Raw genomic sequence first — 18,683 nt, 5'->3', positions numbered from 1 at the left:
AAACGGATCACCTTTTACCTGACTATCTCATGGTCGCCATACCGGAAATCTTGTTTCAAGCTAGAGTTTTATTACTGATTTCTGTTGATGGTATTAGGCAGTTTGACTGTTTGCATTCGATGGAGATACACTGTCTATGGGTTTGACTGATAAAACCACAGATGCTAAATGTCAAAAGGTATTGAGTTGGTCGGTATCCAGAGTTTCATATCGTCATACCGTTCTTCGTTCATCCTGGGATTTACGGTATTACCAGCGTAGTACACAAGGGGGCACCAAAAACGAAAATAAACAAATTACACAGACAGGCAATCTAGCTCATAAAGTTATACATATATAGATGGGTAGGAGCTACCGAGTGTCATTGTTTTGCGATTTTGACATTAATAGGTGAATGTGAAAGAGAGACATTGTGCAAATGAACAAAGGAAGAACAGCACTGGCTCTCCAGCAGCATGTGTACATGTTGTGTCTGTGTGGAGTCTGGAGTGCTTGGGCAATGGGCCTGCCTGCTCTGCTCAGAGAAGATGGGGGAGTAGCAGACGGGCGAGAACAGAGAGGAGAAAAAATGCAAGGAAATTAAAAGATAGTAGTTGCAGCTGTACAGATAACTAATCCAAAGGGCATTGACTTCTCAAACACGGCAGAAAGCTAACACAGTATGATGTCCCGTCACCTTATTACATTTTCTTAGATAACTAGCAAGTTAAACTTAGGGGTCACTTTAACAAATAATTCTTAGTTTTTCACACAGGAAAAAAATATAAAACACAAGCAATATCTGGCTGCGTTTTGTAAGTACGGATTTAAAATGGTTCTTATTGTAATTTCTGCACTTCTCCACTCGGATGAGAATTCGTGAATGGGCATTCTATCAGCAGACCGCCTATGACTGATATGTAGTTTTCTCTGGTACTTTTCTCGCTGTTGCCAGCCTACTTCTCTCCATTTAAAATGCAATATTAACTTTTTAGGGGTTCCCAAACTCTTTTGGCCCAAGACATTTTGATATTTGAAAATGTATGGGAGCCCAACCATGTGAAAATAATTATGTAACAGCCAATGTTTATTTTTTTAAATGTAGGGCTATGGCAGTCAATTGAAAAACATTCTAACAGTATTTCTGATTGTCTTCTCAACTCACCATCACATACTATTAATGTGGGTCAGTTGCCAATTAGTCTGATCTTATCGTTCCACCACGGAGGAGATGGGTGTGCTTGATACATGTCGCGCGTCAGAGCTTCTCAAAGTCAGGGGGCGTGGTCGACAGTGCGCACCTCATCTCTGCTGTCACATCCAACCTGGATCAATATTTGGTTTTGCAGACGAGAGCACTGAATCTAGCTTCACACAGATATGTGCTGGCGAAGGGTACCATGTTTTTTTTACGGTGCTTTCAAGACAACTGGAAAAATAAGAGGTCAAATCAGGATGTCAGTGATCTTCAGGTTGGAAAGTCGGAGCTCTAGAAAGAGGTCCGAGTTCCCGAGTTGGAATTCCGAGTTGGATGACCGTTCAAAACGATTTTTCCCAGTCGGAGCTCGTTTTTCCCCCCCGAGTTCCCAGTTGTCTTGAATACAATGAAGTCGGAGATTTCCGGGTTCCCAGTTGTTTTGAATGCGGCATTTTTGCTCAGAGGGAGACGGCAGGGCCCTTTTGAGTCAGGAACCATAACTCCTCCGTAGTGGCCTGTGAATGTCACATGACAGCTCGATCAGCTGTTCGATTACACTTACTGGCATGTAAACTGAGCCAGGATCATAGTCAAACGGTTAGGGAGGTATGTCCTAAAGTGCTCTTCCAAGCGCTGGAGGTGAGCAGTCATCACTCATGTGGGACCCTTACTGATGCTGTTTTCTGTTATGGCTCATTTTTGAAAGACTCTTTCCAATATGAATTCTTTCCTCTGAATCCACTGATTTGGTCACTCATCTGTAGAATGATTTTATATTTCCCCTGCATGCTTGCGTTCAGTTCTTTCAGTTTCCCAAATATGTCTTTTCATTACACAGAAAGTCAACCAATGCTTTAAAAAAAATGTTTTACATCCATTGTGAATGACAACAGTTCCTCTCTCAATGTGAAAAATCTTTCCAGCACTCCCCCTCGATAACCACCAGGCCTCGCTGTGAAAGAGAGCATTGTCGTGCTCTGATCCCACATCTCCACATAGTTTTGCGAACAGGCGTGCGTGCAGTGGATGTGGTTGGATGTAGTTTACAATGGAAGTTACCTGCTGCAGTATATCTCTGAGTTCTGTGCTCTCTTTTGCTGCCACTTTCCTTCTTTGTATCATACAATGAGTCCATATGGCAGAGGGAGACACTTTCATAACTAGAGTGCAGTGGCCTGCCCACTGTCCCGCCATAGATGGAGCCCCATCTGTTCAAAGGCCCACCACGGAATCTGTTAAAAAAAAATAAAAAAAATGTAGTCATTCAGCAAACTGAACATCCTCAGTACCTTTTTATGCTTGGGAATTGTGAGACAGAACCATTTGTTCTGGTGAATAGCATCCCCCGATATATATAGCGGACATAATGCAGGGCCATCTCGGGCCTCACAGCTAACGTCCATTTGGAGGGCATAAGCTTGGGAATTTTTGAGTCGTTCAGTCAGTTTCCTCTTGATTGCTAGCAATAGCGTTAATTATTTGTTCAACAGTTTTATCTGACAAAGGTATTAATGTGAGTTTCTGTCCCTCCACACACATTGTTTTCACCCCATTTTCATTTCAGGTGACCCACATTGGGTCGTGAGCCCTATTTTGTGAACCGCTTCATTAGGAAATGTAGCTGGCTATATTCTTTCTATGATAAACATTTGAAATATGATAGTCATGCATCGTTTTTGCACTCCCGCTTTCTCCCGTTGTGCCTATTTACAAACACACACATGACTAGCTCAACCGTTCTGGGAAACTACGATAAGTTTCATAAAATAATATGACAGGTGACCTGAAGAACATGATCTGTTTTATCTCCTAACTTATTGCACAAGTTGACTGCAGGTATTTCCTTAAAAAGTAGCTACAAATATGAAAATGTATTGAAAAACCTCAAATAGCTTCAAAGGTATTGTGGCGCAGCGGTCTAAGGCACTGCATCTCAGTGCCGGACGTGTCTCGCTACAGTCCCTGGTTTGAATCCAGGCTGTATCACATCCGGCCGTGATTGGGAGTCCCATAGGGCGGCGCACAATTTGGCCCAGCGTCGTCCGTTTTTGACCGGAGTAGGCCGTCATGTTCTTAACTGACTTGCCTAGTTAAATAAAAGGTTACATTTTGACGGTATTGAAAATCCATCCCGTGGCTATTTCCAAATAGCCCGGTATGTGGTATACCACCCTAGCCTACCCTGTTCCCCCACACAGTACTGCCCCCTTAACTTACCATGTGCGGTAGGCCAGACTTGATTCATGGAGGATATGGAAGTCAACCCTAATGAAAAGGAGTCGTGTTCCCAAAGCTTCACATGACTGTATAGGAATCCCACTACACGGAGTCCCTGACTATGCTACTGCAAAGGTTGAATAACTATTTTAGTCTATGGATGTCTCAGTGGAATAGACACAGTCAAATAGTTCTTTATTGACTGACACCGGGCGTTCATGCACAGTTGTTACCCATCTTCACTGCTGTGGCAGTTGGCTACATACAATAATTATACAAAATAATAGCAAATATTTTAGGTGGAAAAGTACATTTCCCGACTCAAAACCTATAATACTTTTGACAAAAATAACTAATTTGACCGTGCGCTGTCAATAAAACAATGAGTTTGTCCAATTTGCGGATTTGTGAATCATGCATTCACTGACAACGGAGCAGAGCAAGGCCTGCAACCAGCAACATCACTAGTTACGTGAACCATTTTTGCAGCTCTTTCAGTTCTGCACTCCAGAGACGGGGAGAAGGAAAACACTGAACTAGTTTCAATGTTTGGGACTTTCTGGATTTCAGGTAAACTTCTCCTTTAATTCCACTTTCAATGAAGATTCTCCATCAAGCATGCTTTTTAGTCCAGGAGTAGACTCAATCAAGGTCTGGAAAACTGGTCCTCAAGGCGTAAATAGTATGCTGGTGAAAATGGAGCGTTGCCGTGAAAAGTCAGGTTGCGCATGTGTATCTCAAGTCCGGATTTGGCCATCAGCCTCTCCACTGAAACCCCAGAGCCTGAACGCTGAGAAAACCTCAAAGCCCTCTAATCTAAACGAGTGACACTGTGAGGAGGGAAGGCGCTGGTCTTTAGAGAAGAGGACTGTGGAAGTTCATCACAGGCAAGGCCGACTAGATCAAAGACTACCGCCATGTACTCCTGCCCTTCAACTACAATGAGAATAATAAGAATCAAAGAAACAAGAAAGACAGGGCGGATAATAAAAAGAAGTGATGCATCTTGCCTTGAATTCAATCCCATGTAAATGAGATGGAGAGAATGGAGAGCCTTGTTGGATGGAGGAGAAGGGTCCATATCCGCTCCCCTCTATCATCCCCCCCCCCCTTTCCTCCTCACAGTGATCAGTGGCTCGTCTCTCTTTCCCTCTCTCCCCACGGCGGGCCCGGTGACACGCCAGCGAACAAAGAGGGATTGTGGGAAAAGCGCCGGCATGCCAGCTTGGTCTCACATGGTAGTCAAGCACGGAACGTTCCACTTGAGTCATTTTTGGACATATTTTTTTTGCCTAATCCCCTCCCCCCACACACGCACACACACACACACACACACACACACACACACACACACACACACACACACACACACACACACACACACACACACACACACACACACACACACACACACACACACACACACACACACACACATAGATATGCACACACACATAGATATGCACACACACAGACACCCTTCAAGCGTCCTATTCCTCCACTCCGACCCTCCCTCCCCATCTAACAGTCCCGCCTGTCACCCCTCAGTGGCTCCCCCAAATTCCATGGTAAGGCTGACGGACAGTTCAGAGGAGAGGGGAGACACAGCCTCACTCAATAGTCCCTTTCAAGATGGTGATTAAAGATTTCTCCTTTTAGTAGCTCTTAGACGCTGCCATTTTCTTCCCTTGTTGCGAGGGGAACAAAAGCCTGTAGCCAGTATTTTTGGGGGTTTGGGGCGCAGCCTACCTCCTCAGGACTCGAGATGAGATTGCAGGGGCTTCAGGGTGTGTTCTGCTAATACTCCTGACCTTTTTGTCCTCAGTCTCCGAAAAATGTGGGTCTGAATTCCCCCCCGACCCAAGCCTCATTCTGTAAGTCTGACCTGACTCAAAGGGAGTTAAACTCATTGTTTATTCACCCAGTGGACCTTTCACCTCCCCAACACGCCAGCATTAATCTATTTTAGAGGAATTCATAAGAGCTCCGCCATCTGGTTGATGCATGTGACAGGCTTTTGTCCGACCTTGGCTATTGAGCGTTTCTTTAGAGAGATACTTCTCATGAGAAACCCGCCTTTTGAGAATACAGTTGCAGTTTGACTGAGGGAGCTTAGGCAGAGGTCAAATGTCAGCCATGGTACTACATAGGATGACATGGATGTGAAATGTCGGCCTACCACTCACCTTCACAACTGTAGAGATACGACTGGGACGAGAGTGCTGCTAAATATTTGTCTCTGAAGTTTAAAAAGAAGTCAACACTTTGAACTCCTAACAACACAACAACCACATTATAATTTTAAAGTAATGAAGAAAGGAGGGCTAGCGGCAAAATAGAACAGCGATATGAAAACGTTGACACAATAATGGCCTTTGAGAGAGAAAAAAAACCCTGACAAATATTGCTAGTTCTGAGCTGTGTAGATTGCTTTGTCAGACGCCAAATGATCTACGAGGTCCTTCATTTTGAGGTGGTGCATTGTACAGCCAGCCGTACATCCCCAAAACAGCAAACAAAGCTGCACCATTAGAGGAACTGAGAGAAGTAGTATTAAGTAGTGAGAGTATAGGCCTTTGGTAAGTAATGACTACAAGGGACTCATTTACCCATGCATTTACCAATAAGTAGATTTATCTCCGGATTAGATTTGATCCTGTTGTGATTGCTACTCGTTTGTCTGAGACCGCACAATGCTTGGGAATGGAGGCGAGGGGAGGGAGAAAAGTGGGTTTCTCTAAATACCATTGCATATCATAGTCTTGGTATGAGGAGGGGGAGGCAAAAGTGGGAGAGAATGAGATTTCAGAGGTTACTCAGAGGATTCGGTCGCTGAGATGAGTGGAAGGAGAAAAAAAAGAACAATTACATTTTCCCCCCATTTCCGTTTAATGAGGTGTATATTGCTTCTTGGGAGAGTAATGAATTAAAAAATGTAATTCTTTTCAAAATAAATCAGTGTGTTCCCCCACCGGTTCATTTAGTATTTTTTTTCCTCCTCCCCCAGTCTTTGTATTGTATCATTTTATAATCAGTGTGTCAAGTGGCAAGACATAATAACATATAATTTCCTATTAAGCTTCATGAAAAAGCCATTTGTGTAGCGAGAGGGAATGTTAGATCAGCCACTGTTCTTTTTGTGATCTTTTCAGAGTGTCATACCAGGTATAAATAGGCCATTCAGTCTCCCTCGCCAATTTTCCACAGGCCATTGTTCCAAGCAGACTTTCAATATCAGAGTGAAAATGTACACTCCCTTTAATAGTTGAAGCACAGTTTTGGGGAAAAAGTTTACTTTGAAGTGTCAGGAGTTGTCAGGGGACCCAGGTTTAATCTCTGCAGTGTCTCGAGGACTTTTTTGGTCTTGTGATTTAAGGTCAGTGTAAGTTCCTCAAAGAGTGGGTCAACCAGACCATGGTGTTCACGTTGAAAGGACCACACAATTAGTATTTCAAAATCTGTAACCCTTGAGTTGACATGCGCTATGGATATCTTGAATCAAATCAAATGTATTCATAAAGCCCTTCTTACATCAGCTGATATCTCAAAGCGCTGTACAGAAATCCAGCCTAAAACCCCAAACAGCAAGCGATGCAGGTGTAGAAGCACGGTGGAAAGGAAAAACTCCCTAGAAAGGCCAGAACCGAGGAAGAAACCTAGAGAGGAACCAGACTATGAGGAGTGACCAGTCCTCTTCTGGCTGTGCCGGGTGGAGACTATAACAGAACATGGCCAAGATGTTCAAATGTTCATTAGATGACCAGCAGGGTCAAATAATAATAATCACAGTAGTTGTCAAGGGTGCAACAGGTCAGCACCTCAGGAGTAAATGTAAGTTGGCTTTTCATAGCCGATCATTCGGAGTATCTCTACCGCTCCTGCTGTCTCTAGAGAGTTGAAAACAGCAGGTCTAGGACAGGTAGCACGTCCTGTGAACAGGTCAGGGTTCCATAGCCGCAGGCAGAACAGTTGAAACTGGAGCAGCAGCATGGCCAAGTGGACTGAAGGAGTCATTAGGCCAGGTAGTCCTGAGGCATGATCCTAGGTCCTCCGAGAGAAAGAATGAAAGAAAGATAGAAAAAGAATTAGAGAGAGCATACTTAAATTCACACAGGACACCGTATAAGACAGGACAAATACTCCAGATATAACCGACTGACCCTAGCCCCCCGACACAAACTAATGCAGCATAAATACTGGAGGCTGGGACAGGAGGGGTCGGGAGACACTGTGGCCCCATCCGACGATACCCCCGGACAGGGCCAAACAGGAAGGATATAACCCCACCCACTTTGCCAAAGCACAGCCCCCACACCACTAGAGGGATATCTTCAACCACCAACTTACCATCCTGAGACAAGGCCAAGTACAGCCCACAAAGATCTCTGCCACGGCACAACCCAAGGGGGGGGGGGGGGCGCCAACCCAGACAGGAAGATCATGTCAGTGACTCAACCCACTCAAGTGACGCACCCCTCCTAGGGACGGTATGGCAGAGCAACAGTAAGCCAGTGACTCAGCACCTGTAATATGTTTAGAGGCAGAGAATCCTAGTGGAGAGAGGGGAACCGGCCAGGCAGAGACAGCAAGGGCAGTTTGTTGCTCCAGTGCCTTTCCGTTCAACTTCACACTCCTGGGCCAGACTACACTCAATCATATGACCTACTGAAGAGATGAGTCTTCAATAAAGACCGAATCTGCGTCTGTCACATGGGTAGGCAGACCATTCCATAAAAATAGAGATCTATAGGAAAAAGCCCAGCCTCCAGCTGTTTGCTTAGAAATTCTAGGGACAGTTAGGAGGCCTGCGCCTTGCGACCGTAGCATACTTGTAGGTATGCACGGCAGGACCAAATCAGAAAGATAGGTAGGAGCAAGTCCATGTAATGCTTTGTACGTTAGCAGTAAAACCTTGAAATCAGCCCTTGCCTTAACAGGAAGCCAGAGTAGAGAGGCTTGCACTGGAGTAATATGATCACATTTTTTGGTTCTAGTCAAGATTCTAGCAGCCTGTTTAGCACTAACTGAAGTGAAAATTTAGTGCTTTATCCGGGTAGCCGGAATGTAGAGCATTGCAGTAGTCTAACCTAGAAGTGACAAAAGCATGGATTAATTTTTCTGCATCATTTTTTGACAAAGTTTCAGATTTTTGTAATGTTAAGTAGATGGAAAAAAGCTGTCCTTGAAACAGTCTTGATATGTTCGTCAAAAGAGAGATCAGGGTCCAGAGTAACGCCGAGATCCTTCACTTTTATTTGAAACGACTGTACAACCATCAAGATTAATTGCCAGATTCAACAGACGATCTCTTTGTTTCTTGGGAACGAGAACTAGCATCTCTGTTTGTGTAAAAGTAGAAAATGTGCAGCCATCCACTTCCTTATGTCTGAAACACAGGCTTCCAGCGAGAGCAATTTTGGGGCTTCAGCATGTTTCATCGAAGTGTACAGCTGTGTGTCATCCGCATAGCATTGAAAGTTAACCTTATGTTACTGAATGACATCACCAAGAGGTAAAATATGAAAGCCATCCTCTCTTGGGGAATGCTGCTTTTTAGTTAGCTTTGCAACAGTATCAAAAATAAATGTTGTATTGTCCTTATTTTCCTCAATTAAGTTGGAAAGTTGGAAAAATAGGATGATCGAGCAGCAGTGAGGGCTCTTCGATACTGCACGGGACTGTCTTTCCAAGCTCGTCGGAAGACTTCCAGTTTGGTGTGGCGCCATTTTCATTTCAATGTTCTGGAAGCTTGCTTCAGAGCTCGGGTATTTTCTGTATACCAGGGAGCTAGTTTCTTATGACAAATGCTTTTTATTTTTAGGTGTGCGACTGCATCTAGGGCATTGCGCAAGGTTAAATTGAGTTCCTCAGTTAAGTGGTTAACTGATTTTTGTACTCTGACGTCCTTGGATAGGCGGAGGGAGTCTGGAAGGGCATCTAGGAATCTTTGGGTTGTCCGAGAATTTATAGCATGACTTTTGATGATACTTGGTTGGGGTCTGAGCAGATTATTAGTTGCGATTGCAAATTTATAAAATGGTGGTCCGATAGTCCAGGATTATGAGGAAAAACTTTAAGCTCCACAACATTTATTCCACGGGACAAAACTAGGTCCAGAGTATGACTGTGGCAGTGAGTGGGTCCAAAGACATGTTGGACAAAACCCACTGAGTCGATGATGGCTCCAAATGCCTTTTGGAGTGGGTCTGTGGACTTTTTCATGTGAATATTAAAGTCAGCAAAAATTAGAATATTATCTGCCATGACTACAAGGTCCGATAGGAATTCAGGGAACTCAGTGAGGAACGCTGTATATGGCCCAGGAGGCCTGTAAACATTTTGAGATGTGACGTATCACAATCTCTGTCAATAATGTCAGGAATGGAGGAGGTTTTTATTCCAGTGAGATTCCTAAGGCGAACACCGCCATGTTTAGTTTTTGCCCAATCTAGTTCGAGGCACAGACACGGTCTCAACGGAGATAGCTGAGCTGACTACACTGACTGTGCTAGTGGCAGACTCCACTAAGCTGGCAGGCTGGCTAACAGCCTGCTGCCTGGCCTGCTCCCTATCTAATTGTGGAGCTAGGGGAGTTAGAGCCCTGTCTATGTTCTTAGATAAGATGAGAGCACCCCTCCAGCTAGGATGGAGTCCGTCACTCCTCAACAGGCCAGGCTTGGTCATGTTTGTGGGTGAGAGGGACAATTATTTACAAATTCTATATTTTGGGAGAGGCAGAAAACAGTTTTCAACCTACGATTGAGTTGTGAGACTCTGCTGTAGAGCTCATCACTCCCCCTAACTGGGAGGGGTCCAGAGACAAGTACTTGATGCCGACACATCTTTCGAGGTGATTTACACGCTGAATGTTGGGCTTGGTGACCTCTGACTGTTTCATCCTAACGTCTTTGGTGTCGACGTGGATAACAATATCCCTATACTCTCTACACTTGCCAGTTTTGGCTATAGCCAGCACCATCTTCAGATTAGCTTTAACGTCGGTAGCCCTGCCCCCTGGTAAACAGTGTATGATCGCTGAATGATTAGTTTTAAGTCTAATACTGTGGGTAATGGAGTCACCAATGACTAGGGTTTTCAATTTGTGAGAGCTAATGGTGGGAGGCTCCCGCGTCTCAGACCCCGTAATAGGAGGAGTAGAAACCAGAGAAGGCTTGGCCTCTGACTCCGACTTGCTGCTTAATGGGGAGAACCGGTTGAAAGTTTGTCGGCTGAATGAGCAATACCGGTTGAGCATTCCTACAGCATTTCCCTCCAGAAGCCATGAGAAAGTTGTCCGGCAGCGGGAACTGTACGAGGGGATTTATACTACTATCTGTACTTACTGGTGGCACAGATGCTGTTTCATCCTTTCCTACACTGAAATTACCCTTGCCTAACGATTGCGTCTGAAGCTGGGCTTGCAGCACAGCTATCCTCGCCGTAAGGCGATTATTCTCCTGTATATTATGAGTACAGCGACTGCAATTAGAAGGCATCATGTTACTGTCTCTACTTAGCTTCGGCAGGTGGAGGTCCTGACGAACCACGTCCAGATAAAGAGTCCAGAGTGAAAAAGTTGAATTAAAAAAAGCTGAGCGAGGGAATAACTAAAAATATAAACGGTAATTAAAAAGTAAAAACGGTAAAGTTGTAAGGTAGCAAAGTAAGGTTAGCAACAAAACGCACAGCAGTATGTAAACAAGTCTACCTTGAATATGTCTGCGAATGCATTCAGACTTTCCTATAACAAGCTTGTGCTATCCCTTCGCTGGTACTAATCTGTAGACGTCCACAGTTGTAGTGAGATAAATGTCTTCATCACTCCTTTTCACACTAGTTCCTTCACCCTCCTTTTACTGATAGCACTTAGTTGTTTGGCATGACCTTTCATAACAGCTATTATGTCACTGCTATGACAGTGTTATGCCAGGTACAGTTGAAGTCGGAAGATTACATACTCTTAGGTTGGAGTCATTAAAACTAGTTTTCAACCACTCCACAAATTTCGTGTTAACAAACTATAGTTTTGGCAAGTCGGTGAGAACATCTACGTTGTGCATGACACAAGTCATTTTTCCAACGATTGTTTACAGACAGATTATTTCATATATAATTCACCGTATCACAATTCCAGTGGGTCAGAAGTTTACATACACTAAGTTGACTGTGTCTTTAAATAGCTTGGAAAATTCCAGAAAATTATGTCATGGCTTTAGAAGCTTCTGATAGGCTAATTGACATAATTTCAGTCAATTGGAGGTGTCCCTGTGGATGTATTTCAAGGCCTACCTTCAAACTCAGTGCCTCTTTGCTTGACATCATGGGGAAATCAAAAGAAATCAGCCAAGTCCTCAGAATTTTTTTTTAGACCTCCACAAGTCTGGTTCATCATTGGGAGCAATTTCCAAATGCCCGAAGGTACCACGTTCATCTGTACAAACAATTGTACGCAAGTATAAACACCATGGGACCACACAGCCGTCATACCGCTCAGGAAGGAGACGCGTTCTGTCTCGTAGAGATGAACGTACTTTGGTGCGAAAAGGGCAAATCAATCCCAGAACAACAGCATAGGACCTTGTGAAGATGCTGGAGGAAACAGGTGCAAAATGATCTATACCCACAGTAAAACAAGTCCTATATCGACATAACCAGAAAGGCCGCTCAGCAAGGAAGAAGCCACTGCTCCAAAACTGCCATAAAAAAAGCCAGACTACGGTTTGCAACTGCACATAGGGACAAAGATCGTACTTTTTGGAGAAATGCCCTCTCCTCTGATGATACATAATGACCATCGTTATGTTTGGAGGAGGGGGAGGCTTGCAAGCCAAAGAACACCATCCCAACCGTGAAGCACGGGGGTGGCAGCATCATGTTGTGGGGATGCTTTGCTGCAGGAGGGACTGGTGCACTTCACAAAATAGATGGCATCATGAGGAAGGACAATTATGTGGATATATTGAAGAGGGGCAGCAGGGTAGCCTAGTGGTTAGAGCGTTGGACTAGTAACCAGAAGGTTGCGAGTTCAAACCCCCGAACTGACAAGGTACAAATCTGTCTGCCCCTGAACAGGCAGTTAAGTTAACCCACTGTTCCCAGGCCGTCATTGAAAATAAGAATTTGTTCTTAACTGACTTGCCTGGTTAAATAAAGGTAAGATAAATTTAATTTAAAAAAAAAATAAACATCTCAAGACATCCGTCAGGAAGTTATAGCTTGGTCGCAAATGGGTCTTCCAAATGGACAATGACCCCAAACATACTTCAAAAGTTGTGGCAAAATGGCTTAAGGACAACAAAGTCAAGGTATTGTAGTGGCCATCACAAAGTCCTGACCTCAATCCTATAGAAAATTTGTGGGCAGAACTGAAAAAGCGTGTGCGAGCAAGGAAGCTTTACAAACCTGACTGAGTTACACCAGCTCTGTCAGGAGGAATGAACCAAAATTCACCCAACATATTGTGGGAAGCTTGTGGAAGGCTACCTAAAATGTTTGACCCAAGTTAAATAATTTAAAGGCTATGCTAACAAATACTTATTGAGTGTATGTAACTTCTGACCCACTGGGAATGTGATGAAAGAAATAAAAGCTGAACTAAATAATTCTCTCTACTATTATGCTGACATTTCACATTCTTAAAATGAAGTGGTGATCCTAACTGACCGAAGACGGAAGTTTTACAAGGATTAAATGTCAGGAATTGTGAAAAACTGAGTTTAAATGTATTTGGCGAAGGTGTATGTAAACTTCCGACTTCAACTGTAGAAGACAGCAATCTGTCATCTACAGAATCATCTTCTCAAAGCAGAAACACAAATTAAGCTCTCTTAGGCGAAAACATCAAGCTCCTCCTGTTACGTTGAGGCCAAGATTGGGGTCAACTCCGAAACGGGGTACTCCTAATCGAAAGAGAAATCTGTATTTTCCATGCTGAAGGATTGCAGTGCACTGCAGTTCCTCTGATAAGCTGTGAGAAGCATCTCAGGAAAGAAACATAAACAGCATTGATGTGTTCACTTCTTCAGACAGGCAATTGACACTCACGTGGATGCGTGGTGGCAGGCCATTCTATCTCACTGAATTCAGGTCGTGTGCAGAGTTAGATGCGGCCTCTCTGCAGCCAATCCCACAGCACTATCAGGAGACTATCACACCTCTTTATACAGGTGAAACCAGAAAAAAAACATTGGCTGCCTCACAAATATCACCTTATTCCCTATATGGATCAGTCTACAGAAGTGGTGCAAAATGGGGGTTGAATTTTTTTTTAAATAAATTGTATTTCCTACTTCTCCCAGTCTTTCAGCACACATATCCAGTGGTGATTTTTGCATGTACATCTTGGTGGGGCAAACAAACAAAACAATTGGGGGGATCCATGCCAGCAAAAACACAACAATAAACTATACGTTAATTTAGCAGTGACAAACGGTACCCACAAACTGTTAGGGCCTACATGAAGCTGTCTCAACAGCAGTCCCAACACCTTACCACTGCAAACTATGGCAGAAAGGGACGACAAGAGGATAAGATGCAATCCGTAATTTCTATTAAGACATTAATGAGCGCGCTAGGACGGACGTAGTCAATATACCTATTTGTTCAGCATTTTTTATATGTACAGCAACAGTGTTCTCCCTGTACACCAAGTCAGAACCATAGGATAAATAATGGGGGCAAATAAGCAGACAAAGAAAGCTCTTACATTATTTGATGATTACATTTCTCTAAAACAGGTTATAGGCTACATGTGCACCAAGTCAGAACAGTAGGTGAAATTAAGTGGAGAAAATAGACCAAATTATTAGGGTGAGCTACATGGGCTACTAACAGCTTACTACATAATATACACTTAGTATTACTTTCATAGCTACAGTATACATATCTCCCTGGTATATTACGTCAAGCAACATACAATACATTTTTAGACTCACCTTGTTGCGCTGTGCTCACTTGAACAGGAAGGTGTTGCGGTGGTCCTTTGTCAGCAGATTTTGTCATCAAACTTTGTCATCAAAGTCTGCCATTCTCTGTATTTATGGTGCTTTCAAGTCAACTGGGAACTCTGAAAAAAACAAGGTTGAATGATGACGTCAGTGATCTTCAGGTCGTAGCTCTAGAAAGAAGCCTGAGTTTCTGACCTACAATTTCGAGTTCGATGACCGTTCAAAATGTATTTTCCCAGTCAGAGCTCTTTTCTTTCCTGAATTCCCAGTTGTCTTGAACTCACTGAAGTCAGATTTCCCAGTTCTGAGTTAACAGTTGTTTTGAGTGCGGCAGAAATCATGCTGGGTTGACAGCATGGCCAATGTTGAATGTTTATAATTGAAAGCTTGTAAAAGAGACCCTTAAACCGAGAATTGGGATCACACACTCACTCCACTGAAAAGGAGGCTAGTGATTGCTTTCCAATGCTTTCAGTTAGCCTTTGTTGTGTAATGTTTATGTCCAATGGCCAGTGAGCACCGATACATTTGATCTATAATGTCTCTTAATTATTTTTCTTCATATGACAAGGATTAAAAAGGATTTTCAATTAGATTGTTGATTTGATTCATGATGATGACTGTTGGCTAAGATTTTGAAAGTATGATGTTGACATGATCAGTCCAATCAAAGCTACTGTAGATATAACAACTTTATCTCTGGCCAATGACCTTGAGCCTTCTTGGATGGGCACTTCTAATGTAACTGTATGGCAGAACCCAAGGGGCTTGAATTTTCTAGCTCTACCCTTAGATTTGGCAGTGACTAAGTGTCCCCATGAGTGACAGAACACTGAGCCAATCACGGTGCAACTAAAGAACATTACCAACCCCAATGCTCCATATTTTCCGCTTGCTGCCCCACCACCACAGAAAGCACTGAGCTCGGCCGAAACATCTGCATTTTGGAGCTGCCTTACTCAAGAAAGCAAAAAGAGACCATGTTTGTATGGAAGCTTTATTAACTCAAAGATTTAGATTTTTATTTATTTTTTACATTGTTTGCAAACGGATATGTGACACATATTAATGGCAAGATAGCATGCAAAACATGAGGTAGTCACCTGGAATGCATTTCAATTAACAGGTGTACCTTGTTAAAAATTAATTTGTGGAAACGACAGTCCATCATTACTTTAAGACATGAAGGTATGTCAATCTAGAAAATGTCAATAACCTTTTAAAAGTTTCTTCAAGTGCAGTCGCAAAAACCATCATGCGCTATGATGAAACTGGCTCTTATGAGGACCGCCACAGGAAAGGAAGACCCAGAGCTACCTCTGCTGCAGAGGATACATTCATTAGAGTTAACTGCACCTGAGATTGCAGCCCAAATAAATTATTTACGGAGTTCAAGTAAGATTACACATCTCAACATCAACTGTTCAGAGGAGACTGTGTGAATCAGGCCTTCATGGTTTAATTGCTGCAAAGAAACCACTACTAAAGGACACCAATAAGACGAACAGACTTGGGCCAAGAAACATGAGCAATGGACATTAAACCGGCGGAAATCTGTCCTTTGGTCTGATGAATCCAAATTTGAGATTTTTGGTTCCAATCTCTGTGTCTTTGTGAGATGCAGAGTATGTGAACGGATGATCTATGCATGTGTGCTTCCCACCATGAAGCATGGAGGAGGAGGTGTGATGGTGTGGGGGTGCATTGCTGGTGACACTGTCTGTGATTTATTTAGAATTCAAGGCACATTTAAATAGAATGGCTTCCACAGCCTTCTGCAGTGATACGCCATCCCATCTGGTTTGTGCTTAGTGGGACTATCATTTGTTTTCAATAGAACAATGACCCAACACACCTCCAGGCTGTGTAAGGGCTATTTGACCAAGAAGGAGAGTGATGGAGTGCTGCATCAGATGACCTGGCCTCCACGTAAAAAGCAGCCAACAGGTGCTCAGCATATGTGGGCTGTATCCTATATCTGCTGTTTCTATTACACGTCACAATGTTTTTTTGTTTTTGCGAATACACCAACTCCTTCAAGACTGTTGGAAAAGCATTCCTCATGAAGCTGGTTTGAGAGAATGCCAAGAGTGTGCAAAGCTGTCATCAAGGCAAAGGGTTGCTACTTTGAAAAATCTAAAATATATTTTGATTTGTTTAACACTTTTTGCTTACTACGTGATTCCATATGTGTTATTTCATAGTTTAAATGTTTTCACTATTATTCTACAATGTAGAAAATAGTAAAAATAAAGAAAAACCCTTGAATGAGTAGGTGTATCCAAACTTTTGACCGGTACTGTATGTCAGACAATTTGTTTCTATTGCATATTTGAAATATTGTCCTGAATTCCATACCACCCTACTAAATTTGTCACAGAACCATGCACAGACAGTATTGATCATTTTGATTAACCTTTTACTACAGATGAAGTTTAGAAATGTTATCTGCAAAATAGTAAAAACATGATTGTAACCTGCTTTTCAAAACAGTTACAGTTACATTTAAATTAAATATGATCTCTATTGTTCTCTGTAAAATCATCCATGTTGATTGTATGAATCTGAAACGTATTGATTGATTGTTTGAATTACTCATATATTTATGTTAGATGTTTGAATTGTAACTTCATAGTTATTGTGGCAAAATATCAGGCATTGCGGTAGTGACATCATTGTTTCGGTTGTGACCTGTCGTATATATTCTGACTTTAATTGCTTACCTTATCGACTGGGGCACGTGATTTACGTAATTATAATAGTCTGTTTCTCTCTGCCTTTTCCCTGCTGCCCTGTGTTGTCTTTGACTTGACCTCCATCTTGCTGTTGACTACCTCTTGTCCCTCCGAGACAAATATTTTACTAATTTGACCTTTCCTCTTCCTTTCTTTTAGAATTCCGTTGCTGTCTGATGAAAACCTCTTATCTCCAAAACTTTTCAGGAAATTACTAAAATTACCATATTTTCCCATTTACGAAACTTTAGAATTTATTTTAATAAACGTTCTTTGATTCATGAAATGTTCAGAGTACATTGAGGGGAGTTATTGCTTTCAATAAATGTAAAACAAGTTAAAGTGAGCAAAATGGAGTTATGAGGTTTTCATCAGACATTGACGATTTATTTCCCTTTCCTTTTTCTTATCTTCTTGATATCGTACATGTCTGTTTTTTATCCTCTCTCTGTATTCTCTGTCTGATGTACTTTTCGACATGTTGCCACCTTATGGATGTCCCTGTCCTTCAACAACTCTACAAATAATCCAAAGCATGAATAATGTATCTGTGTGTTTTAAAGTAGATTATTTTTTCAAATGGTTTTAAAAAAAATGTAAAGAAATATAGTGGACAAACAATCAAGTGTCAATCATAGAGATAGAGGACTCTTGATGGATATAACCAGTTTTAGTATGGACATTGCAATTGAGGGCTTCCGCCATTTTAAAGTAGTCAAATTGATGGGGATTCCTTTGAGTTAATGATTATAGTTAAGTACAGACAGTCAAGTTGAGTAGAGTATATTTCAGTACATTACAGTAAAGTACAGTAGAGCACAGCAATGTACAGCAGAGTAGGCATTACCTTTGTTGGATGACATGAAAATAGAGCTCTTTGGCCACACACACCAGTGGTGGGTTTGGCGTCTAAATGAGAATGCATAAGCAGAAAATAACCCCATACCTACTGTAAAATATGGAGGTGGATCTTTGATGTTATGGGGCCACTTAGTTCCCATTGGTCCTGGGGCCCTTGTTAAGGTCAATGGCATCATGTACATTACCCAGTACCACGACATTTTAGCCAAAAACCTGGTTGCCTCTGCCAGGAGGCTGTAACTTGGCCGCAAGTGAATCTTACAGCAAGACAATAACCCCAAGCACACATCAAAGTTCACAAAGAAACGGTTAATTGGACACAAAATCTAAATTTTGCAATGGCCATCTGTCTCTGGACATGAAACCCATTGAAAAGCTGTGGTTTGAATTGAAGAGGGCAGTCCATAAGTGCATACAAAGGATATGGAATGATTCTGTATGGAGGAATAGTCGAACATCCCTCACAATGTGTTCTCCAACTCATAAAACATTTTAGAAAAAGGCCTGGGTGCCGTTCACCTCGCAAGGTATTGAAAACATGGATGTCAATCATAATTGAATGTTTTAAAGATATTCTTTGTTGAATAAAATCATCTCTTTCTCTGAACAATTATATTAGTATAAAATTATATAATTCCCCCCCCAAAAAATATTGCATACAATGTAGCTATTTTGCCTATATTTATCAAGTGTCATTAATTTCCCAGCAAAAGTATATTTCAGTCGCAAAACTATATGTTTATATAT

This window comes from Oncorhynchus masou, chromosome 24 (assembly GCF_036934945.1).
Source record: "Oncorhynchus masou masou isolate Uvic2021 chromosome 24, UVic_Omas_1.1, whole genome shotgun sequence".
Lineage (NCBI taxonomy): Eukaryota > Metazoa > Chordata > Actinopteri > Salmoniformes > Salmonidae > Oncorhynchus > Oncorhynchus masou.
The sequence above is the reverse complement of the archived record's forward strand: the minus strand, read 5'-3'. Positions refer to the sequence as shown.